Source organism: Cetorhinus maximus, chromosome 11 (assembly GCF_964194155.1).
Source record: "Cetorhinus maximus chromosome 11, sCetMax3.hap1.1, whole genome shotgun sequence".
Lineage (NCBI taxonomy): Eukaryota > Metazoa > Chordata > Chondrichthyes > Lamniformes > Cetorhinidae > Cetorhinus > Cetorhinus maximus.
Window position 1 is genome coordinate 54848661 of NC_135889.1, and position 26224 is coordinate 54874884.

Consider the following 26224-nt stretch of genomic DNA (forward strand, 5'->3'; position numbering starts at 1 on the left):
GCTGGGAAATCTCCAGTCACTGTGAACCTGACCTGGGGACAAAAATCTGGGCCCTGATTAATAATTTCTTCATTTGAGGACCATTTGATAAGTTTGGTTATTTTGATTTACAGTCCTCCCATGTGGATCGTAACAAGATCACAGAACTTCCAAAGAGTTAGTCAGGAACTTACATAAAAATGAAAGACATAACAGAACAGAGAGAGAGAATAGAAATTAATATTTATTTCTGGCCAGAGTAATTAGCATGACTGATGAGATTCAATTCTATTTCCGCATGCTATCTCCATGTGATTATTTTCATTCTGATGCAGCAGCGTAATGCTATCTTTTACATCTTGTCTGGAAAAATCATCCAGTAACATAGTTTTTATTTAGAGTAATGGATTCTTCAGCCTTCTGGGACATCATGGGCTGGATTTTCTTGAAGGAGGCAGAAAGGTTGAGTTGGGAAACTTCCTGACTTGGCAGACCCATCTCCTTTAATAAGACCCCTGTCCACCCTATTTTCATGTCTGGAAGGCAGGGCGGAATGAAGTCGGGTCCACTGGCCCTGGAGGTAGGCCCGAGACAGTAACTGAGGCGAGCACGCCTGTCTCCATTTACTGAGACGTCGGCCCAGTTTTAATGATGAATGTCAGGCCCTCAAATCCTCACCCCTTACACCCATCCACTCCACATGCCCCATCATATTCCCCATTCCTCCTCTAGGCCCCCTCATATTCCTTTTGCCCCCCTCATACCCTATGTTTCCCCTTATTCTCCATGCCCCATGTGTCCTCCATAGACACTCACTCACTCAGTATCCATTGTGGGCAGACTTCAGGAGCCATGTCTTTGAAATGGAGATGATAAAAAGAAATTAAATTAACAATCTAACAGAGGTTTGACTGAAACGCATTTCATTTTGAAGAAAAGACTCATTCATAAAGCCCATTCAAAAAATTTAAATCCCCTCAAGTGGTTAATCTGTTGTAAAAACAAATTATTTCACTAACCACATCAAAGACAGACAACTCTTGGCCAGAATTTTACATTCTCGCCGGAACATAAAATGACGCGCGATGACTCCGGGCGTGCGCCCCGATGTCACCGCGTGCCATCGTGATATTTCGGTAGGCAGGCGCACTATGAGTTCAGAGGCGCGTCACCATTAATTAACGGGCCAGTTAAGGCCCTTAAGGCACCAATTGAATTTCATTTTGCGCAACCCGTGCGATTTTCAGGGCGTTGCACAGATGCAACAGGCAGGCGGGTAGGCCACATTTTTAAAACCCTCATCCACGGGCGGAGTGAGTGGGCTTGCTAATGCGAGTTGTTAGTACTTTAGATTATAACTTCCTGCTTCTTGCTTGTGTGAACAGGACAACTTCATTTCGCTTCAGAGCTGCTTTGATAGAAATAACAGGCTTCAGTTCAGGACTCTGGAGGAGTCATACCACTTGGGGCCTTCCAGGTATCAGACAGCCTTCCCTTACCCTGGGAATGGGGATTGTGGTCTTCGCTGGGGCACCTCCCCTGAGGAGGAAGAGAGGACCAGAAGGAGGAGGAGGCCAGGTGTCCCTATTCAGCCTCCAGGGGAGCGACCTGTGGGAGGAGAGGCGCAGGCACAAAGGGCGCAGGGCCAGCAGGTAGTCCAAAGCGGAAGGGGCCACAGAAGATGCTACTATCCTGCTGCCAGGGTTTACAGGTGGCAATGCAGCTACCTCAATGTGTCTGAGATGCAATGCCAAAGGAGGCTCTGCCTCTCCAGGGAGACAGTGACCTCTATCTGTCAGATGATCGGCCCTGAGATCAGCTCCGACTGTGGGGTTGGACACCCCATGCCAGTGGCACTGAAGGTCACAGTGGCCCTCAACTTCTATGCCTCCGGCTCTTTCCAGGGGTCGGTGGGTGATCTTTGTGGAGTCTCCTAATTAGCTGCCCACAGTTGTGTCAAGCTGGTGACAGATGCTCTGTTCAGGTGTGCATTGACTTTCATTCATTATCTCTTGGATGAGGCCAGCCAGGCAGAGTGAGCCAGAGGCTTTGCAGCAATTGCTGGCTTCCCCCGGATCCAGGGTGCAATCGACTGCACACATGTGGCCATCAAGTCACCAGTGGGTGAGTCCGGTGCCTTCATCAACAGGAAGGGATTCCACTCCATGAACGTGCAGATAGTGTGTGATCACAGGATGCTGATTCTACAAGTCTGTGCAAGGCAGCTACCACGACACTTACATCCTGAGGCACTCCCAGGTGCTGAGGCTCTTCAGTGCTCCAGCCTGACTGGATGGATGGCTGCTGGGCGACAAGGGCTATCCTCTCTGCCAAACAAGAACAGTGGCTGAGCAGCAGTATAATAGGAGCCATGCCTCCATAAGGGCCATGGTAGAGAGAACCATCGGTCTTCTCAAGATGCACTTCTGATGCCTGGATCGTTCCGGGGGCGCACTGCAATACCCCCCAGATTGTGTGTCACTGATAGTGGTGCATGCTGCGCTCTCCACAATCTGGCGCAGTGAATGACGCAGCTGCTCTGGCAGCAGACGATGAGTCCAGTAGTGAGTCCAAGGATGAGCACGTTCAGAAGAACACTGAAGGGGTAGACGCTGACCTGGGCAACCTCCAGGAAGGCAGGAACACCCGGGAGGCTTTGATCCAATGCTCCTTCAGCTAGCACACCAAAGATGAACCACCACCACATGTCAGGGCTGCAGGCTCCATACTTGATACCTGACAGGAACATTTGCTTGGTGAGCAACATGCACTATGTGCCATTTCAATAAAGCTCAATGACAAACAAGTGGCTCATAACATCACGGGTTACCCTGCACCTGCAGAACTAATGAAGCACCCAGAGGCTTGTTGAACACAAACATATTTAATGCTGTGATGCCTGGCATACATAAAACAAATTAAATGGAAAGGTGTTCGCCATCACACCTACTAATAAATAACTTAAAAGTGGGGCAAAAAAATATCACCAGTGATAAGCCCATGTTGTGCCTAAGGTGCTTTAAGTTTTCATTTGCAGGTGCAACATCTAGGTGACCCCCACTCACTGGCACCGGCATTGGAGACAGCCTGCTCACTCTGCTGTCCTGTTGGCCTTGATGACCCTGGCGGGTGTCCTCTGACCCGTGGAGCCTGGGATGGAGCGGCCAGTTCCACAGCTGGCATCTCCACAGTCACCGCAGCCTCATCGGGTGCCATGGTCACTGGCAGAGGGGTGGAGGGGCTGCTGCTGTCATCCAGAGTGCCCTGAGAGGAGCCCGCAGAGACAACAAGCAACTCGTGCGCCAACGTCAGTTTGCTTTGGACCTTCCTGCTCACCATTGATGGATTGGTACCTAGCTGGCATACTGGGTGCCCAATCCATCTCTCACACTGACACTGACCACCTGAGGTCATTGCCGGTGTGAGGGCTTGCAGGTCCGAGCGCATCCCCAGGAAGCCCTGATTCAGCTCCTGGAGCAGCCTCTCCATGAGAGTCGCCACTTCACGGAGGAGGCAGTGCACTCGGCCATGAGTTTCATCGCATTACTCATGCTCCGCATGGACTCCTCCACAGCGGAGACCATGACACGTTTTCCCTCCTGTATCTCCCCCAGATCCTCCTGCACACCCTGCTGGACTTACATTGTCTGCTGCCTCAGGGACGACTCCAGAGGCACATCATCAGCCACCGACTGAGCATGTTCCTGGTCCCCAGCAGTCCTCCAACTGCCAGCACCCTGGGCACTCTCTGCCTCCACCTGCACCTCAAGCAAGTGTGAAGTGGCCTCGCTGCTGTGCACCGAGATACTATTCCAATGATCTAATGCCCACCAAGGTGCTGGTATCTGCACTGGTGCCTGCCTGGCTGAGAGTGTGTGATGCTGGTGCGTTTCTATCGTCTGTGTCCTCTGGAGTGAGCGGTGGGCCTTCAGGCTCCTGACCCCGATGGGCTTCTGGTGAGCCTGAAAGAAAAAACAAGGACATGTCATTAGTTGAAGTCATTACACTGTTACTGTGCATGCCTGGCATCTGGATCAGGGTGTCCTTGTTTTCCCATTATCAATGGGGATTCAATGTTCGAGGCTCACATCAAAATATGGACAACAGTGGAATGGTTGCTATAACAGACATTCTGATCTGAGTTTTCTGCACTCTTATCTCCCTGTGGCACCCCAACCTCACTGCGGCCCGTTGACCTAGGTGCTTGGCGCCTCTCCAGCTCCAGTGCCTCCTGCTCACACCTGGTCAAGATTAGAAGGTGGGGCAGTCCTCCGACAGTCTGCAACCTTTCAGCATTGTTGTAGGATGTCTTCTTCTGAAAGGAGAGAGGAGCATTGATTAGTCCACCCTGTACCTGCATTGCCATTGCAGCCTGGCCAACCCCACCTGAGGAAAACCTCGCAGGGCTCAGCCGATTCGTGACCTTGGAGCAGCAAGACACTCATTCTAAGCAGACAGGGCTCACTCAACCCGCTTGCCCAGATGCTGCCTCATTGACATTTGCCACTCACACTCTAAGAACTCTGAAGTCCGGGGGTGGGGGGGCGGGGGGGCGGGAGACACTCCTAACTGCTGTGCTAAATGACCCATGTCAACACAGTACTCACCCTTCCCAATCGCAGGAGATCATTGAAGCGCTTACAGCACTGCACTCATGTGCGCCTCACCACATCATGGGATGCCACCTCCTCCCAGGCATTTCTGGTGAGGCGTGGGGGCCTCCTCCTCCCGTCCCTGGGACAACGATATCCTGGCATGCCGGGACTCCTCCAGGAGTGCAGTAGGCACTCGTCAGAAAACCGCAGGGCTAACTGCCCTGCCGACCTGCCCTCCCACCTGCTGTGTTCAGCAACGACACTCTGCATTACGACGGTCCTCCGAGTCAATGGCAGCCTTCGCTTGGCTGCCTGTGTTATTTTTGAATCGGCCGCCTGGCTACCATTGGACCCGGCAGACATTGAGCTAATGCCCCCGCCTGCCCCTTCATGCTGATGCCAGAATCACGCATTATGGTGAGCCGGCCTTAATTGGGCCGCCTGCGTAAAATGGCGGTGCAGACCTGATCATGGGCAGCGGTCGGATTCCCGACCACTCCCGCCGAGCCCACCCGACGTGGGAAAAATTCAGGCCCTTGAAAATAGTAAGTGATCTAAATGCCCACCCTGCTACCCACACCCTTATCCCAGGGCCATAAAAACCCCACATGATGGAAATGGGCATGGGAATCCCGCAATTGAGGTCCAGCTTGCCATTTTTAAATCCTCTCCTCCACTTCAACAGGAATGGAGATATGAAAATCCAATTCCATATACACAAGGCTGTTTCATTATTGGAGTAAAGCATGTTCCTGAATTTGATTTACTTCAGTCCGATTTTCACTGAATCAGATAAACTATCCTTTTGCACTTGTAGGAACAAAGGTGTATTGAAGCCACACGGTTTGGAATGTTTGGACTTAATAAAACAGCATTAGATTACCTTATTGTAAATGAGGGTTTAAAAAACTAGGTAGAAATTCCACCTTCCACTTTACCGTGTCCTGCCCTAAATTTCAGGAATTTATGTTGTTGCCAAATGGACGGCAAGCGCCGTGGTAGAAGAAGCACAACAGCAGGACTCACACCTCTGACGGAATGAAAGCTTGGTGAGGCTGATGACTGGGGTCATTTACAAAGGTACTTCAAGTTGCTGGCAGGCTCTGACTTCTCGATTCGATTCAATTCTTTCACTTTGGGGTCCACGTGTTGACCAAAACAAGACCTTTTCCTGTTTTATGCTGCTGTGCAGGTATTGCGGGGTCTATCAGAGACACATTTTGGAGGATTCTTGGGGTATCTCAAGACTACACCCAGACATACCCCAACTGTTTGTAGGATGTCCCGGAAATGAGTAAAATAAGTGCTGGTCCCTCCTTGCTCAGAATTTGTCATGTCGTTTTGAATATGGCAGGAACCTGGAAGATTTGGGGCCACCACTCCTATCGCACCACAATTACACAACAAGACAAGAGTGGCTTCTGCCTTGTATTAAGTTGACACACCTTCCTGTAAACAGCATTAAACATTCACCCTTACTAAGATAATTATTCAAGTTCATGTCATTTAAAAACAAATCATAATTTTTAAATATCACTTACTTTTAGCATTCATTATTTGATGGATTTTGCATTACCTGAAAGAGCAGTGAAGGCAGATTCAATAATAACTTTCAGTAGGGAATTAGATGAACACTTGGAAGTGGAAAAACTTGCAAGGCTATGGGGGAAGGTCAGAGGAGTGGGAAAAATCTATCAAAAATGGGTCAAGTGATCAGCTGTATCATTCCATGAAGAACTTGACGAATTGATTTTTCCTTGAGAATTTAAGACCATGAGGAAATAATTCCTTCAGTTGCTACACACAGTGACCTTATAAAAGTGTATGAGGAGATTTCTAATGCAGTAGTAAACACAATCTAAAAGCATTAAACCTCTTGGCTAGAGGACACCCTGATGTGATTACATGCTTGAATGAATTACACTTAGATTGGATATTTTAGTTGTGTAACTGTAAAGGGTTAATGTTAAATATACAAATGGACAGTCTCCATCATAAGTGATGTAAGATCACATGACAACAGAATATGCTGAGAGGTATTTCTATGTGAAGCTTTGTGCTGAGCCTTGTACTGTACATATTTAATAGAACGTTCAATAGAAGGTCAAGTTTACCTTGCCTCCAGCAGTCTCTATCAATTCTGACCGAGGACAATCTCACTTAAAACCCTCAACAATGATAACAGATGGTGACAGTAGAAATGACGACAGAAAAGGCACCAAATAAAGAGCCCAGTGACTGGAAAAAGCAGCAAGAGGACAAGGACAGTGCAGGAAAAAACCAACAGAACTTGAAGAAAGGCTAGAATGAAGAAAAGCCAAGGGAAAAGCCCCTACCTTTACCAGAGCGCTTCGACTATGTGGAAAGCCCAGACCAAGCTGAGAAGTGGCAGAACTGGCATCGTAGCTTTTCCAGGTGCAGAACTGCTTTGGGACTAGCAGGGAAGACTAGCAAGGAACAGGTCAGTACCTTTCTCTACACCATAGGAAGCAGTACAGACAACGTAATGGTCAGACAGGGCATAAATGAAGAGACAGTGATATACAAAGAGGTTATAAAAGCCTTTGATATATACTTCAGCCTGACAAGGAACACCCATCATAGAAAGGGCAACGTTCAATAGACTTACTCAAAGACTTGGAGAGAGTGTAGATTTTTTCATTAACAATTTATATTAACTAGCTGGGAATTGCAAATATGAAGTCCTAAAAGATGAATTAATTCAGGATTGCGTTCTTGTAGGAGTCTTAGAGGAGACTTTATCAGATTTTCTATAGTCACGAGTGGATTTAACATTATTGAAGCCTGTGCAGTTAACAAGGCAGGCAGAAGCGAGAAAGCAAAATCATGTATATGTTCAAGGTTACAAGTAGAATTTGTGGAGAAAAACAGCTGACACAGTGCAGTTTGTAGATCATAGAAGTAGCAGTTCACCTACTTAAAAATGGGGAAAGAGTAGAGTGAGTTTATGGAAGTATAGTTGGGTCTGTCTGTGTGTGATATAATTACATTTGGAGTAAACATGGATGCTGGCTTAGAATGTAGGTGTGAAGGGAAGTTTTAGATAAATAGATTAGTTTTTAGATAAATGAAGGGATATTTGGGTTTCAAAGTGACTTTAGTCTGTTTACAACTAGCCAGATAAGCAAGGCTAAGGAATGTGTTTATTTTTCCCAAAGGTTACTGGAAATATTGGCATCATGAAAGCTTTTATGTTATGAGGAAGATATCATTTCAAAGACATATGAAACAATAGAATTTACATATTGAAAAGAGAGAAACTTATATAAAGGAGAATGAAAGGCATCCATGTTTACTTATTAGCATGTCAAGCACCTAGCTTATTTTGATGATTTAAACTGGCAGTCTACTTTACTTCAAATGTAATTAAGTCACACACAGACAGACCCAACTATACTTACCTCATAAACCTACTTCACAATAAACCAGAAAAATATTATGAAAATTAGTATACTTTCATGACACCTTCCTGTTAGAGTGGAGGACATTTTAGATCTGTATGCCATAGCAAAAAGCTCCTAACACAGAAATTTAAGGAGAAACCAATTTAAATGTGTAGCATTCAAGAAATTGAAGATGAAAAAGTCAGTCAAGTGCTATTCTTGGGAGAAAATACAACATATAATGGGAACTATTGGAGCACAGACATTATGGTCAATGGACTTAAAACCAACTTTAAATTACACGCTGGAGCAGGGGTTTTAGATGCAGAACAGTGGAAAAAGCAAGATTTCCTCCAGCCATCAACCATAAGACTCCACAGTCCAGGAGGCATTCCACTGAAAGTCAAGGGACAATTGACTGTAAATTTCAGTACAAAGGGAGAGAGATCACAGAAACTTTGTATGTGATCCAAAGCCAAGAGTCTTCACTGTTGCACAGATCTACAACTCATCTATAAAGTGGATGAATTGGGAAGCCAAGAAAACCCAAAAGAATTCAGGACAGAATTTTCAAAATTATTTAGAAGTCTTGGGAACACTAAAACAAGTGTCCTGAAGCAGGAGCACCAGAACCTGATAGAACCATGTGACAAACTCGAGAAAACAAGACAGAAGATTTCCCATGAACAGCAGCTGAAGGAACCAGAAGTTTATCACCTGAAAGGGCAGCTGGCATCAAGCAAGTGTTATGATCAGGTGAGGAGGAGTGAACTGGCGCCCCCCTCTATTCAGCCTCCTCGGTTGTTCACAACAATGGTTTTTAAACTTATTTTCCCCATGGATGCTTTTTTCAAAAACAAATGTATGTTTTATTATATATGCAGTGAAAATAAGGAAGCAATCAACGACGTTTCCTTAAGCCAAAGAAAGAGCAAGTTTATTAGCTACTAAATCCAAGGAAACAAAAACATAAGACATGACGTTTTATATATATATATATATATATATACACACACACACGCACATATCAGAAGTGATAAAAAGTTTGAGTCCAAATAAAAAAATTAAAAGAATATATGATTAACTCATTTGCTTGTTCTTGAGGCATAGTCTGTTGAACATTTCAGCCATTTTAAGTTAGCTGGTTCCTTTAAAATCATGGAGTTGTATTGAAGCCTATGTAACTGCAGTTTCTGGAGATAAATTCCTCTTTTTTTAAATCCATTTCCCAAAAGTCGATGAGTCTTTCTTGAGGCCCTTCCCGATGTACATTCACAATCGCTTGGGCTGGATTTTTAGACTGCAGGGGTAGAGCTTTACTTAACTTGAGAGAGAGAAAGAGCGTGTGTGTGTGTGAGAGAGAGAGAATCCTTACTGCTCCATTAGCAGCTTCTCCAGATTCCTCTGCTTCTGCTTGGCAAACCTAGTTCTTAAAGTCCTGCTCACTGTTGAAATTCAAACCAGGTCGACTCTGGTCGAGGCATTGCCATGAGGAATGAACCAGGGAATGGCTGCCCCACAAGCTTTTTTTAAGTTGAAAAATTTGAACAAAAGCTTGGCAGTTAACTGTCCCCAGCTGTATTCTCCATGGCAATGCCTCTACCAGTCAGAGTTCACTTGCCAACCAATCAGCACTCTCTTCTCATGCAGTATAAATTGTTGTTCTCTTTTACTGTTTGTACTTCTTGCTAGCTGTCATGATAAGTGCAAGATGAAAAACTTTAATAACATGTTTTTTTCAGCAGTACACAAGTTCTGTACTACCAAATGACTATTTTGGGATGGCCTGAGGACAAGGAAATCACTTTATAAATGGAAATTTGGTCGCTTCTCTAAAAATATAAGTTGGCTTTGCATGCAGTTGCACAAATAAGAGTGTAACTACATTTGGGTGAAGATAGACTGAGAGACAGATTTGTCAAATGAGATGTCTTGGAATGAATTTCAGACCTGCACTGTACCTGACTGGAAGGTCTCCATTAGCCTTGTCCTTCTCAGGGATATATTGGGTATGTGCGGGACAGGGGGGTGAATACCTGTCTCATCAGGTTGGACCGGGGGAGGCATTGACAGAATATCTCACGCCTGCATGATGGACATGGTTTCCAAAATGGGACTTGGGGAAGGAATCTGCAATTGGATCCAGTTACTTTACATAAACGTCAGTAGCGCAATTTCAATCAATGGGTGTGAATTGGCCAGCTTTCCAATCAAATCAGGAGTCAGGCAGCGAGACGCCTTTGGCCCAAGTCCTTCAGCAGTTGTCCACATTTAATGACCTTGAGGCCCTGTGGCAAGAGGAGATGGTGGACCCTGTTAGGTGGCTGCATGAGCAGACTTAAATTCATTTGGCAGAATGCCCCTTCACCATAACTTTCAAACAAGCACCGAGATTTAGCTTGGCTGGTGGTGAGAGGGGCCCTCTCCATCTGATCCTTCCTGTCGGCCCGGCATCTCAGTCCCTCCACACATTGCCCTTGAGGCGGCTGCAGTGAGGAAGAGACTGTTGTTCACCTCCTTCTGGAATGCGTCTTTACAAAGCAGGTCTGGATAAAGATCCAGTGTTATTGTTGTTTCATTCTGAGCAGCTCTGTAACATAGGACTCAGTGTTCTACGGGCTGTTCCCAGGGGGACACACCAAGAAAATATCAACTGTTGCTTTTTTTATTCTTTCATGCGATGTGGGCCGGTCCAATCTGTTGAGACAGGTATCCAGCCCCCCTGTTCCGCACATACCCAATATATCCCTGAGTAGGACAAGGCTCATGGAGACCTTCCAGTCAGATACAGTGCAGGTCTGAAATTCATTCCAAGACAGCTCATTTGACAAATCTATCTCTCAATCTATCTTCACCCGAATGCAGTTACTCTCTTTGTGCAACTGCATGCAAAGCCAATTAATATTTTTAGAGGAATGTCCAAATTTCCATTTATGGAGTGATTTCCATGTCCTCAGGACATCCCAAAAAAAGCTCGGCCAGCATTTATTGCCCATCCCTAATTGCCTTTAACAAGATGGTGGTGAGCTTCCTTCTTGAACTGCTGCTGTCCCTGTGGTGTAGGTACACCCACAATGCTGTTTGGGAGAGTGTTCCAGGATTTTGACTCAGCGGCAGTGAAAGAACGGTGGCGATATATTTCTAAGTCAGGATGGTGAGTGGTTTGGAGGGGAACTTCCAGGTGGTGGTGTTCCCATGTGTCTGCTGCCCTTGTCCTTCTAACCTTACTGGTGTCACAACATGGCAGATGATGTGTGTCAGGCAGATCAAATCCATGAGGGAAACTTAATCGTGCTATCACAATGGTTTTGCAATTTGTATTTATTTTGAGATGCATGCCCTGCATTCAGAAGTGATAAGTCCACCAAGACTTTGAGATTTTTTAAAAACTAAATTAAAATATTTATTAACAAAAGAGAAGATTTCAAGCGCAAATTACTACTATAACAACTCCTAAAATCTCTAATTAACCTGGCTCCCAGCTATACCTCCTTTAAGGCAATGGTGCAAAAATAGATTTTAGATTTTAAACAGATCCAGCAAATTAACACAATACCCTGGGCAGTGGAAAGCAGCTTTGGTTTCTGTAGACAGCAGGCTTATGCACAAATACTGGAGGCTTCACGCACTTCTGTTAGATCTTACGATGCATTCCCCTGACACATAGCCTTATTCTCCTTTATATATGTTTCTCTCTTTCTTTATATGTAAATTCTGTTGTTTCATATGTTTGGAACATTACCTTTCTCATAATATAAATCTTTTCATGTTGCCACTATATATTGTCAGTAACCATTGAGAAAAATAAACATATTCCCATGCTTCCTTGTCTGGCTATTTGTAACCAGACTAAGATCCCTTTGAAAACCAAATCCCCCTTCATTTATCTAAACATGCAAATTCCCTTTACACCTTACATGCTAAGACCCCAACCATGTTTACTCATTAGCATATTAAAGGCACTTCTATTTACTTCTTTTGATAACTACAACTTGCAGTCTGCTTGGCTACAAAATGTCATTGAATCACACACACACAGAACAACACAACCCCCCCCCCCCATAAACCTACTTTACAATAAACCAGAAAAATATTATGAAAATTATCATACTCTCATGACACTGGAGAAGCATAAACTTGGTGTAAGAAACTCTGGTCTGCCCAAAACTTGCCACTCTTGCAGTGCAAAGAGCTGTCGTTTACCAAGTGTTGCAGACTGACACATTTGAAGGTCTGGGACTACGTGCTGAGAGATGCACTAAAGCTTAAGGCAGCCACCACAAAGGCTCAATGGGGAAAGGCCACTGTCTAATGCCCTTATGCCATAGTATACCAAGGGGTTGGAAACCATGTAAAACTCCTTGGGTTGTATGCACCAGAGAATGTTTGATGTGAGGTGTAATTGTACATTGAAAATATACCCTGTAATGGCAAGTGTAGTGAGGCACCTCATGTACTGTATTGAAAGAAACTGATCTGCAATGCATTTTACAATAACAGTTGAAATTTGACATTATATAATGTACTTTTACACAATTTATGAATGAAGTATATTTTTGGAATAAAGCAAATTTAAAATGCAGGTCTATTGCTTTTCTAAATGGGAATCTGCAAGCAGAGTTGTATGTTAAGTACAGGTCCTTCATTTTGAGCAAACCATGTCAAACATATATCTTCATTTTAATTTCAAATAATTGATAGGAAGAAGAAGCCACCTTTGAGTTGCCAATAGAAGGTCTTGTTTTGAGATTTGGATGATTTGATAGTAGAGAATGAAGTAGAATGGCAATTGTGGAATGGAGTTGTGGACTTGCTGACCAAGTTTGGAAGCATGTTCAAAAACTTCAATCCTTCCAGAAATGTTCAGAGTATTGCAAATAAGACTATATAAAAGGTTTCTAAATTTATCTCCAGTGCAATTTGGTTGAGGTTTGAATTGAAGGAGAAGTCAAATTAAAGAGCAAAGCATGAGTTGGCTACATAGTTGGGTGTCTCCGGTAGAAGTTTATTCTGGTACCGTGTAATCTTAGAACATGCCAAAGAAATTCCCCAAGAAATGTAGACTGTAATCTAGATAGCACAGTAACCCTTTCTGAAATAACACAATAGTGTGCCATCTTCGAACATCTCTGTTTTGTTACACATTATAGGATAGTACCTGCAGGTATATCAACAGCTTCAAACCAATACTGAACTAAAGTTGATTTTGTCGTCCATGTTTAATGATATAATATTGTAAATGCGAAAATAAACTGACATTTCAGGCTGCTGAAATCCACTCCCACTGGTGCTAATGATTTTGTAGAGATTACCTTTCATGTTGCAGTAGGATATTTATATATTTAATGTATGTGGATCAGTTGCTAATATTCTACATTCTTCTACATCAGTGAGAAAGCAGATTGTATCTTTTACATAGAAGGGGCTGGGATTTTCTGTGCCCACTGGTGTCGGGCGTGTTCAGTGGCATGAGCAAACAATATGGCATGATTGGTTTCACGACAGTGTAAAACCAGTTTGAGATCACCCGCTCAGTCCGCCGATGGCAAGCTGCGTTTCCGTCATCAGTTGTCGAAACCTCATTGCAATACATCTGCACATCATTGTTAGGCCTGCCCACCAGAATCGCCCCCCCCCTCCTCCCAAATGCTGGATCGTCCGCCCATGTCAGCGTTTCACAACAGCATATAAAAGACGTTCAGTTGGCGGGCTGCACTTTGAGGGCAGTTAAGAGGTGAATACATAGTAACATTGCGCAGTGCTCACCAGGGTCGCCTGTTGGATTTCGAACTTGAAGCGCTTTTAGTGGGGGTAGGGTGGACGAGGGAAGCGGCCATGTGTTAGGGACACCTTATATAAAGGGACCATTCCTCTGCAACTGAGACAGTTCAAGCGCAGCTATTGATATGGTTGGAGTCAGGCTTCTAGCTTATCTGCCCATCCAAGCAATGCAGAAGCATGAAAGTGCCACCAAGTGCTCCAGATCTGTTCATCCCTCAAGCACAGAGTGCAAAGTAATGAACGTTTCTGTGGACTGCAGAACAGTTGGATAACTGCGTCTGTTGTACAGTCTCCTCGCTAAAGCTGGCCATGGAGCAGTCACTGGTGGAGGCATTCACAGCCCTTTCGAATGTTAGCATCCTGGTTTGGACCAGTCTCTCCAGTGGTTCAAGCTTGCAGTGCGGGTTAGGAGAATGCCTGCGCCTGAGCTGAGAGCACAGCATGCAGTCCAGTGGCCAAAGCTGCCGCCAATCAGTCAGGTGGAGTAGGGCAGTGGTGGGTGGAGTTTCGGGAAGCCATGCAGCGCAATAATCTCTAGCCATCCATGTGGCAGCCAGCACTCTCCAGGAAGCATTAAGCACTTGACCAGGACAGGTTCTTTGTGCACCCATGCTGATGACGTGTTGCTCTCTTTCATCCTGCAGGAGGAGTACATCGGGATCATGGAGCCTGGTGAACTAGCTGTACGCCTTGTGGCATAGAGAGCGAAGATGGCGGAGGAGAGAGCGGCTGAGGCACCTGGCTGTACAGAGGGAGTAGCAGCATCCTCAGGAAGAAGGGGCAGCTGGGGCTCCCGCACACACCACCGAAGAGCCATAGCGAGCCATCGCTGGTCGGCGCTTAGCGACACCCAGGGTCTATAGATGCCACCTTTTGTTCCTGCAGATGATTGAGAACCAGTGTCGCTGAAGACTGCGCGTGTCTAGGGAACTGGCTGGTCTCATCTGCCACCTGCAGTAGGATTTGGCGCCACGGGGACATGGAGGGCATCCACTGCCAGTGGCCGTGAAAGTGACCATGGTGCTCAATTTCTACACCAGTGGCTCCTTTCAGGACTCCACAGGTGACCTCTGTGGGATATCACAAGCTGCCGCCCACAAATGCATCCATGAGGTCACGGATGCCATCTTCGCGAGGGCACACAACTTTTTGCATTTCGCCCGGGACCAGGACATCCAGGATGCAAGAGTGATTGGATTTGCCCAGATCTTGAGTTTCCCACAGGTGCAGGGTGCCATCAATTGCACGCACATGGAGCTCAGGTCTCTGTCACAACATGTGGTCAACTACACCAACCGCATAGTGAATGTGCAACAGGTTTCTAGGGAGTGTGCACAATACCTACGTCCACAGTCGGCCACAGATCCCTGACATCTTCCAGGGTCCACAGAAGGTGCAGGGATGGCTCCTCGGGGATAAGGGCTACCCGCGGAGGCCGTGGCTGATGACACCCATGTGGCAGCCTCAGACTGCAGCAGAGCAACGGTGTAATGAGGCTCATGCTGCAGCTCGTAACTTGGTGGAGCAGATCATCGGGATGCTGAAGATGAGGTTCCGGTGCCGGACTGGTCTGGTGGTGCCCTGAAATATCGTCCACAGAGGGTGTCATGCATCACCGTGGCCTGCTGCCCCCTTTACAACCTGGCGCTGAAACGGAGAGACGAGCTGGCTGAGGAGGAGATGGAGGAGCGGGGGGTCCCCTCTGATGAGGATGATGAGAGTGAGGAGGTCCTCAAAGGCGACAATGACGGGGATGAGGCCCTCGCACTGGCTAGATGAGGCAGGCACGCTCGGGAGGCTCTCATAGCTGCTAGATTTGTGGAGGATGATGATGATAAACAGTGAGGTGTCCCCATAGATCCTCACATTGCATCTATGAACATTTGACTCCTGTCTGGCTTATGGCAGCACCAATACGCTCTGTGATAATGCTCCTGTCATGGAGATGCAGTGAAGGCCCTAATAGTCACTCAATTGCAGGAGGATGATGACGACATGCAGCATGGACACTCCATAGATTTTCACATAGCCTCTGAGAATGTCTGACTCCTGTTTGGCTGAGGGCAGCTCGCTTGTGCTCTGTGATCAGGGTCATACCACAGAGGTGTAGCCGTGAAATTTTAAAAGCACCTGAGCCTTTGTCCGCTTTCAGCACCTGAGCCCTTCACAGCGTCTGGTCACAGATGCTGAAGAGATGAGGACCAGCCCCACCTTAAACTGCTGAGAGCACACGGAGAGAATGACTGAACTCTGTGACGCCTGCCCACTACACTCTGACAGCAAAGACATGCCCCATCAGAAATGTGTCCAAAGAGTGTGAGGCTGGACCATTACTTTGGCCTGAAAGCTGCACAAAGCACAGAGAAGAGGCCCTGGACTGAAACACCTGCCTTTATCTTGTGCAGAAAGGTTTCACATCTGAGTGACATGAACACTGCTCATCAGAACAAGGAGCCATAGGCAGGGAGACATTCTTGGGAGTTTATTGACAATAGTAAACAATATATGCAAGTGATTAAAACTGCGTCCAGGCTGTGCATCTACATCTTCAAACTTTCCTAACCCTGCCGTTACATCTTGGTGCTCCCCGGCCACCCACATCAGAGGTGGATGCAGCCTGCTGTCCGTGACGCTCTGTCTGTGATGACCTTGGCGGGCGTCCTCTGGAATCTGCACCTACAGATCCTCCTACCTATGGGTGCCTGGGGACCCCAGGCTAACTCCTTGAGGAGAAGGGGTAGCTGTATTGAGATCGAGCTGCCCCGCACCCCTCTGGCGTGCACACTGTTGTAGGCCAACTATGGTGTCAGCGATGGAGCTCACCCATGCAGCAATGCAGGAGCGACGACCTGGACCAAGATCTCCATGGCAACTGCCATCCTACCAGTGTTGACCTTGGTTCGTTGGCATGCTGGCGCTATCACCTCAGCCTGAAGGCAGATGGACTCCTTCATTGTGCCTTGCAATCTGAGGAGTGCAGTGGACATCCCTTCCTGATGTTCCCGTGCTTGCCTTTGCAGTTCCAGCAACTGTGGCATGGCCAAGTCCAGAGGCTCGTCATCTGACTTCGACTCAGCAACGTTCAGGGAGTGGTAAACACCAGAGAAGTCCCTGCTGTTGATCAGACAGTGCAATAGGCTCACTAGATTGTGATCCCGAGGCTATTCTAAAGCTAGGTCCCACAGAGGTGTGTGTGTCTGCACTGGTGGAGGGTGTGGGCGAGCGCTATGATGGGACTTTGAGGAGGGTGCTTTCAGATTCCACTTCAGAGGTTTCTTCAGGGCTTGATTGGAGGCCCTGGGTCATGGACTCCATTGGGTGTCTCCCAGATGTGACTGCGGAAGCAAGGAGAGATAATTAGTGCATGGCAGTGGCCTGTGAAACAGGACACATCACTCACAGCATGGTTGTCTGATGGATGTTGCACTGCTGGATCCTCACTTGGTAGAGCATCGCCAACCTCACCGTCAGCAAGGACCGGTCCCGGTCATCGCCGGCCAGCTTTCAAAGTCTGTGTTTTCTCTGTTTTCAAAGTCCATGAGGACCTTAATTTCAGGCATTTCTCCACCAGTCTGCAACCTCTCCCACTTGTGTGCCAGCATGTCCTGTATGAGTAGAGATGGAGAGAGTGTAAGAAGGACTCCTGCCAGGCCAAATGATAATTATGCCTACATATGTGAGTGGTGATGGACCCATAGACGGGATGAGGAAAATGAAGGTGTGTGTGAGAGAGTGAATGGTGATGTCCCTTGAATTGGTAGTGAGTGAGATCCCTGTGAATGTGTGATGGGATTGTGAGTGTGTGAGTTGAGAGTGATGAGAAGAGTGACTTACCGTGGTGAATGGAGGAGATCATTCATCTTCTTGCGGCACTGGGTGACTGTCCTCCTTTGAAGGGCATTGGCGCTGACCACAGCTGCCACTGCCTCCCAAGCATAGTTGGTCATGCCACTGCCCATCCTGTGGCCAGAGCAGGGGTAAAGGGCATCACGACGAGCCTCCACGGCATCCAAAAGGCATTCCACTGACGCATCACTAAACCTGGGGGCTTCAGCCTTTTGGCCTTTCTTGGACATCTTCCCTGCTGCTGTTGTGGGCTGGAAGCGCTGAGATGTGTGCGCGCGGCTAGGCTTTAAATATTGTGCTCAGCATGATGGAGCGACGAGGTGATGGCAGGTGGGCGAATGAGAGCCTGCCCACCAAGGGAATGGCGCGTTTCCCAGGGATGCATAAGTAATGCAGTGGGTTTGGGACAATACGGCATGAAAACCCATAATCGCGGCCGGCGGGTAAAATGAGGTTTTACCCGCCCGTTACCACACTTGGGCGGAATCGTCCCAGATTTGCACTAAGAGCTTTTGGAGGCTCTTGGACTTATTTAGCTAAATATAGTTTGGCCTACCTGGCCAGGTAAAGGGCGACTATTGTTTCTTCAACAGGATTTTAAAAGTCACTGTGATTTATCTTGACATCCTTCTGCCTCTTTGCTTGTTTGCACTTGCTTTTCTTCAAATGATTTAAACATTGAGTGCTAATGACACAGTTCAAGGACTGGGTTAAAACAATTTATTCACCCAGCAGCATGAGGGAACTGAATTAACACAATTCAAATTCAAAGATCCTTGGAAGAGCTTGGTGTTGATTACATTTACACATGTTAATTCACTTTCCTCTCACTGTGTTCAGCTTAGCAGGTTGTCAGTTCCCTGCAAACATTCCATCAACATTCATGTAAACAAAATATTTTGGACAACAGCTGAAGAACCATCTGTTTGGTAGAATAAAAGCTTGTCTAAATTCTCATTTTATAGGGATATAAAGATGTGATTTTCTTTATCGTTGACTACTTGTTTTCTGAAAACTATTTTGTCTCCTCTGTTTGCTGCTTTTGGTGCTCTTCACAGCTGCTTACAGCGGCCATTGGCCCTTCATCCGAAAGGAGAGAGCAGTGAAGTCATGTGCCCAAATTAGGGTAATATGGAAGAGACCCAGATGGGATCTGGTAATGAAGGTCCTTTCTGTATGTTCTCTGTTCCAGAGTAGATATAATGAAATAGTAATGTAATCATATGTTCTTTCATTATGGCTTCATTTGTGTTAGCTGTAATTACTGCTGTGTCTTTTGTTACTATAATGGAACAATAAAGGCAGAATTGAATTCAAAGGGACAAGGCAGCAATATTAAATTTCCTGTCAAATCCTTAATTTGTAACAGTCTAGCATAATTTTAAATTGTTTCCACTTCCTCCACATGTGCCTTGGGGTCTTCTGCTGCATTTCATCTAGTTTTTGGAACTACTCCCATTCTACAAAGAACACTGGAATTTTATTTGGGAATAACCCTTCTTCATCTCTCTTGCCAGAGTATAACGTGGAGTAAAGATGGGACACATGTTGGGCAGCTTAGTCAGGAGACCTGCCTACCTGAATTCAAGGAATTTGTTCCCACCTGTGTCACATTCCAGGAACCAGAAATGAGTTGTGTTACATGCTGCAATCTAACTGCAGATTATCTCCCACTGCTAATGATTTTAAATGTCATGGCCAGAGGATTAATCTATGCTTCCACAGAGAGTCTAAGTAAAATGCATCAAGTAGGGCACTGGCCTTGCTATTTGTGGGGAAGTGGGGAGGGAGTGTGGGTGACTTTTTGTGGCCAGGAAACCAAATATATGGGGAATGTAGGGGTACAGCCAAATTTAATAGCAATGTCTTTTTTTTGTTTCTCATCTGGCACCTGGCCATACTGAGTGGCTGCAGCAGGGGATTTTGGGTCGGCATCAAAATCATGGGCCGGAGGTGGGGGGCAGGTAGTAAATCTAATGCTGGGGGATTGGGGATGTTGACCAGTAGCAGGGAGAGAAGCAGATTGCAGCAGGTTTGCTCGAGGGACCGGAGGGAAGCACTTCTGTTCCCCCGGCCTACAATCTGTGCTGGAGCCGGCACTTCTTGTCTCCCTTCAGCTGCCAGGTTTCTCTAGCCCTGGAGAACTCGACTCACAGCTGTTAAATCCACATGGCTGCTAAAATTTGAGGCACAAAGCCTCATTTAAATATTATAATTCCACACTTGCTTCATGAGAGGTGTCATTTGATCAACCCCCAAGCTGCCCAATTTAAACTGGAAGTCAGTGCATTTTCAGCAGGTTGGAATTGTGTTCCTCATTTTTAATAATTTAAACCCATTGCCCATTCTGGTGGTTAAAACAACCCTCTCCCCCCGCCCCCCCCCCCCCAACTAGTTGTTTGAGGGGGCTTCCCTATCGTTGTATATTTTATCTCAGAACTATGCAGAGATGACACAAGCTTCTGTGTGTATAACAGGTTTATTCACAGTGCTTTGAAATGTCTACTCCATGTCTCAGCTCCAGCTTCCACCTCTTTCTACAGTTTGTTTACTTTTCTGACTCGGCACCCAGGCTTAACCAATCAAGCACAGTGAGATCAATGGTAAATGGATTCATAATCAAACACGGAACAATTGAACACTGCACCTGTTGCCACCCAAAATCAGAATGAGAGTGTCATGCAATGTTATGGAGCTGTAAATTTCCTATTGCATAGGTGAACATGGGTTGCTCCCATCCAGCAGTGGTACCACACTTATCAATTTGGTTGCTTACATAAATGTCATGCTTTTTTGTATACTGCAAATGAAAGCTCATATTCCCGACAGTTGCCATGATACCTTCATATTAAGTCATTCCACCTTTCCGGCACCCTTTCAGCTAGAAAGACAAGTGTCTGAGTGGATTTTGAACAAGTAAACCTATTGTCTGCAGCTTTACCTGATGATATCTGTGTACTTTGGCAGAACACCAGCTAAGATTTATTACAGTGAGGTCCGCCATGTAATATGCTGTGCTGGCAGGGCTACACCCATCATCTGCCTCCTGTTTTACAACTTCTTCCAGTTAAGTGTAGAAAAGGAGAAGATACAAGGTTAGAATGGATTACACTGGAGCCAAATTCACTTACAATTTGCAACCTCAGAAGTAACTGAGGTTTCATAATATTACATAGCGATTACATGGAATGTGCAGCATGGAAACATGTCATTCAGACCAAGAGGTCCTTGCTGGTGAATATGCTGTTCATGAACTTTATGAACCTCCCCCCATCCTACTTTATCTAACTGTGTCAGCATAACCTTCTACTTCTCCCTCATGTACTCACAGCGCTTCCCGTAATTCCATCTATGCTATTCACCTCAGTTAATCTACATGGTGGCAAGTTCAGCATTCTTGCCTGGATTCCTTATTAGATTTATGAGTAAATGTCTTTCCAACTTGTCGACTGTGAAAGAAAAATACTACACTTTACATTAATCATCATGCTTAGTGGTAGAGACTACCAGTGTATATCTACAATAGCCAGAAATCTCTCACCAAGATACGGAAATCTCTTAATTTTTTTCCCACAACCTTCTACTGTAAATGATTGACTATTATTTATACATACACACAGCTCAAGTTAGAAGAAGCCCACGACCTACTACACATGCAATGTTGCTAAAAGACATTAGCCTATTTTTGTGCTTTTTTGAGTTGTCAGCTTTTTTGTCAACTTTTCTGTTTTCTAATTTAGCATGTATGCAAATCTTTAGAAACACTTCATCAACATCAATACGATTAATATTTAGGAATGTGGCTAAGATGTTTAATAACAAGTGACATATTCTCCTATAGCATTAATTGGAAGTGCAGAAGAATAGAAAAGTGAACCTGGCCTCCTAATTTGCCATCTCCCATACCATCCTCTTCATGGGGGTGAGAGGTGTGTGTTTGGAAAATGGAGACACCACATATAGGGAATATGAACATATGAACAAGGAACAGGAGTAGGGCAGTCAGTCCCTCAAGCCTGCTCCGCCATTTAATAAGTTCATGACTGATCTGATAGTAACCTGAAGTCTGCATCCCACTACTGCCGATAACCTATCACCCCCTTGCTTACCAGGAATCTGTCCACCTCTGCTTTAAAAATATTCAAAGACTCTGTTTCCACCACCTTTTCAGGAAGTGAGTTCCAAAGACTCATGACCCTCTGAGTGAAAAAATTTCACCTCATCTCTGTTTTAAATGGGCAACCCCTTATTTTTAAACAGTGGCCCCTAGTTCCAGATTCTCCCACAAGAGGAAACATCCTCTCCACATCGACCCTATCAAGACCCCTCAGAATATTATATGTTTCAATCAAATTCCTTCTTACTCTTCTAAATTCCAGCAGATACAAACTTAGCCTGCTCAACCTTTCCTCATAAGACAACCCACCCATTCCAGGTATTAGCCTAGTAAACCTTCTCTGAACTGCTTCCAACACATTTACATCCTTCCTTAAATAAGATGACCAATACTGTACACAGTAGTCCAAATGTGGTCTCACTAGTGCCCTGTACAACTGAAGCATAACATCCCTACTTTTGTATTCAATTCCCCTTGCAATAAATAACATACTATTAGCTTTCCTAATTACTTGCTGCATTTGCATATTAGCCTTTTGTGATTCATGCGCTAGGACACCCAGATCTCTCTGCACCTTAGAGCTCTGCAATCTCTCACCATTTAGATAATATGCTTCTCTTTTATTCTTCCTGCCAAAATGGACAATTTCACATCTTCCCACATTATACTCCATTTACCAGATCTTTGCCCACTCACTTAACCTATCTATATCTGTTTGAAGCCTCCTTATGTTCTCTTCACAACTTACTTTCTTACCTATCTTTGTGTCATCAGCAAATTTGACAACCATCCCTCCAATTCCTTCATCCAGGTCATTTATATAAATTGTAAACAGTTGAGGCCCTAGCACTGATCCCTGTGGCACACCACTCATTACATCTTGCCAACCTGTAGAAGACCCATTTATGCCTACTGTCTGCTTCCTGGTAGCCAGCCAATCTTCTATCCATGCCAATATATTACCCCCTACACCATGAGCTTTCATTTTCCTCAATAACCTCTGATGTGGCACTTTATCAAATGCCTTCTGGAAATCTAACTACAGTACATCCACCGGATCCTCTTTATCCACAGCACATGTCACTTCCTCTATGAACTCCAATAAGTTGGTTAAACATGATTTCCCTTTCACAAAACCATGTTGACTCTGCCTGATGGCCTTGAGCTTATCCAAGTGCCCTACTATAACTTCTTTAATAGTAGCTTCTAACATTTTCCCTACGACAGATGTTAAGCTAACTGGCCTGTAGTTTCCAGTTTTTCCCTCCCTCCCTTTTTGAATAATGGAGTTACATTTGCTATCTTCCGATCTAATGGCATCTTCCCTGAATCTAGGATGTTTTGGAAAATTAAAACCAATGCATCAACTATCTTACTAGCCACTTCTTTTAAGACCCTAGGATGAAGCCCACCAGGACCCGGGCTCTTGTCAGCCCGCAGCTCCAACTATTTATTCCGTACCACTTCTCTAGTGATTGTAATTTTCCTGACTTCCTTCCCCACTTCCATTTCTTGGTTTAGAGCTGCTTCTGGGATGTTACTTGCATCCTCTATAGTGAAAAATGATGCAAAATACCTGTTCAATTCATCTGCCAGCTCCTTGTTTTCCATTATCAATTCTCCAGACTCACTTTCTATAGGACCAAAGCTCACTTAGTTAGCTCTTAAAAACCCTTACTATCTGTTTTTATATTTCTGGCTAGCTTTCTCTCACATTCTAACTTTTCCCTCCTTTCTTATTAGTCTTTTAGTCATTCTTTGCTGTTCCATATGTTCTATTCAATCATCTGGCCTTCCACCTATCTTTGCACAATTATGTGCTTTTTCTTTAAGTTTGATACTATCTTTAACCTTTCTAGTTAACCACGGATGGTGTGTCCGCTCCTTGGACTTTTCTTACTCGTTGGAAGGTATCTATTCTAAGCGTTCTGAAATATCCCCTTAAATATTAGCCGCTGCATCTCTGTTGACCTATCCCTTAACCTAATTTGCCAATTCACTTTCACCAGCTCAGCTTTCATGCTTTCATAATTGCCTTTATTTAAATCTAAAAACTTAGACTGAGTCCCACTCCTCTCTCCCTCAAACTGAATGTCTTCCTATTGTTAGAAGCTATCTTTTTCCTTGTAAGACAAATGCAGAGTTTAATTGGTTAGAATGCACTGCCCTCCAATAAACTGCTATAGTGCAACATGCAAGCTTTATATTATACTGATCTGCTTATTTTCCCAGCATTCTGTTCACATTTTAATTGTTCCACCACTTGAATCATATACTGAAAGTGATGGGTCTACGATCACCCGCAAATCTCTTTCTAAGTTCCGTCTGCCAGTTTGGATCCCTTCATTACAAATTAACTCTATTTACATGAAACATTACGTGAAACTTCACTGTTAATTTTTTGTTATCATTAATATATAAATTTAAATTCTTATGGAATTTAATTTCCCATCCTCTTTATTCATTGACCCCTTAGCTAATTTGACCAGCTTACATTTAATTTTGATATTTCTTCATGAGGCCCATCTCTGCTGCTATCACGCCCTCCACTCAAGTGCTCATTGTTCAAATCCTTCCTGCACTCCATACCACAGTCAGTATTAATTAACCATTCTGATTTTCCCAAGCATCATATTTGTCTCCCTTCAAAACCACTGATCACTTCCTGACTCTTAAAGCCCAATCTCAGCCCATTCATCAACTGTCATCCCACCTCTTAGTGCCCGTTCCATCCTTAAGGTCCTAAGGTGTGTTTTAAATTCCTAGTTCCATGCCCTTCTGTAAATAAACTATCTGTTCAAATCTCCTCTGCCCAGATTCTGCCCATTTCACAGAACTGAGAAGATTGTGACCTGTATCATTAATCCCTCTTGGCTTGGTGTTTATGTTCTTTTTACTATTTTGTGTAGTGCTTTTGGCTTTTTTATACATTGCAATTGCGATATAAATGTAAATTGTTGACACCCACGTTATTCATGAAGACTGGAAATAAGAAGGATCCATGCATCCCCCGTGCCCCCCCGCTCCCCCTCGCCCCTAGGTATATCACTCAGCATGTTTCTATAGTTTGATGTTACACATCTCATAAAGTCTCTCTTTATTTTAACTCTTCAACGATTCCTATGACCTTTTATTTCTTTAGAAGTCTTCCAAGTCAAAAACTTCTTAACTGTAGTGTGAGGGATTCCATTATCTACTTTATTTATAAATGAAGGGAAGTTAATGTGGTTTGTCAAACCAAACCTTCCCTTTCAACATTTGTGCTTATTCGATTGTGCTGACATAGATACTACTTCAACATAGCACCAAACAAAATTAGAACAATTTTACCTGTTACAAATGTTTGACTGATAGGCTTATAATTGCCTTGGCCTATTTACAACAAAAATTCACCCTCTCTGATGGAGAGAGATGCCTATGGTACTTTATGGACTACAGCTTACTATTTTGTCACAGTTTCTTTTGTGCAGCCCTGCAAAACTTTACCAGTGCCTTTTGATTCTTTTATGATGATGCACACGGCTCATTACATTTCTTTTTAGACACCTTCATAGTTACAAAACATGTGACCTATGAGATTTGTTAATTTTAAGTTTATTCAATTTATGCCACACTAACTTCAGAATCTTCAAGGAATTTGACTATGCTGTATTGGATATTGAGTTGGTATTGATGTTATTTTTGCAAGCACCTGCAGAAAATATTAAGTTAGTGTTTTTATTGTTTACTTTCCACTTCACTGCCACTTTTATCTTCAGAATTCTGACTGACTTTTATTGTTAAGATATTGGAAGAATGCTTTCAAAATATACTTAGCATGTTTTGCTATCTTCATTGCTTCAGCCATTTTTGAACCTCTATTATCTCTTTTAACTTGTTTTAACAAGTTTCTTTTTCCTACCTGGGATTGTCACTGACTTCTGCTGCAGTTTTCATATAATTTGCTTCTCTTTCTGGCATTTTAATAGGCCTTTTCATTCATTTTGGAGGTCTTTTATTTAGCTTGCATTTATTCTTTTTGCCATTGTAAGTTTCATGCATGTATGTATCTTGCAAATGAACTACCACCAAGACAATCTTGTTCGGACAAGGAGTACAATAATTTTAACCCTTCGTTGACGAATAGCATTTCAGATACTAAGGCCTTACAAGGCAAGGCTGTACATTGGGAATGTAGTCTTTGTTCTACATTTCTCTAAACATAATTATCACGTTCTGAATTAAATTGTATACATAATTCGTTTGCATATATATCGAAAGTACATGTACATTTTAACAACTGCAAAGGACGTGATTTAAAAAAAAAGTTCACTAAAGTGAACTATATCTCCAGGTGTACGTTTATTTGAAATCTAGAATACATTATTTTATATTCGTTGTGTGTAAAGTCTTGAAATAAACTTGTTCAAATTGTATAACTTACCTAATTAACAACAATTAATATCATACACAACAACTCAACCAATGTCTATAAATACTATAGAATCTCAATTGCTGTTTAA

General features: G+C 44.3%; 1 protein-coding gene across 1 annotated transcript in view; it reads left to right on the top strand.

The window, feature by feature from the left end:
* The window catches only part of znf385b (zinc finger protein 385B), a 423045-nt gene that overhangs the window by 107953 nt on the left and 288868 nt on the right, over positions 1 to 26224 (top strand). The gene's annotated exons all lie outside the window — the stretch shown is intronic.